Source organism: Octopus bimaculoides, chromosome 2 (assembly GCF_001194135.2).
Source record: "Octopus bimaculoides isolate UCB-OBI-ISO-001 chromosome 2, ASM119413v2, whole genome shotgun sequence".
NCBI classification, from domain to species: domain Eukaryota; kingdom Metazoa; phylum Mollusca; class Cephalopoda; order Octopoda; family Octopodidae; genus Octopus; species Octopus bimaculoides.
The window spans coordinates 169,669,598-169,670,110 of record NC_068982.1 but is presented as its reverse complement, the minus strand read 5'-3'; positions in this window follow the sequence as shown (position 1 = coordinate 169,670,110).

Here is a 513-nt window from a genome sequence, read left to right as displayed (position 1 = left end):
ATATATATACGCTTGTGAATCACTGACAAGTACGCTTGACTAACATCAAATGCGTGGACTTTTGACCATATGGAAATATTCCAGTTTATCAAAACACCAAGATATATGTATAGGCGTGTTTGAGTGCGTTTGTTTGTTCCTTTGTGTGTGTGTGTGCGTGTGTGTGTGTGTGTGTGTGCGTACGTGCGTGCGTGTGTGTGTGTGTGTGCGCGCGTGCGTGCGTGCGTGCGTGTGTGTGTGTGTGTGTCTTTCTCTGTGTGTGTGTGTGTGTGTGTGTTCGTGTGTCTGCATCTGTGTATGTGTGTTTGAATTACTATCTTCATGTCTAGGTAACCCCAGCTCTATAAGCCAATTTGTCAATCAAACAAGTTGCTGACCTAAGCACAAGTGTGTTCTAAACACATTTGTAGTAAATGTCAAAAGAAGACCTATTCAAAACTGGAGCACCATTAAAGTATTACATAATGTAGATATATATATATAAATATATATATATAGATATATATATATACA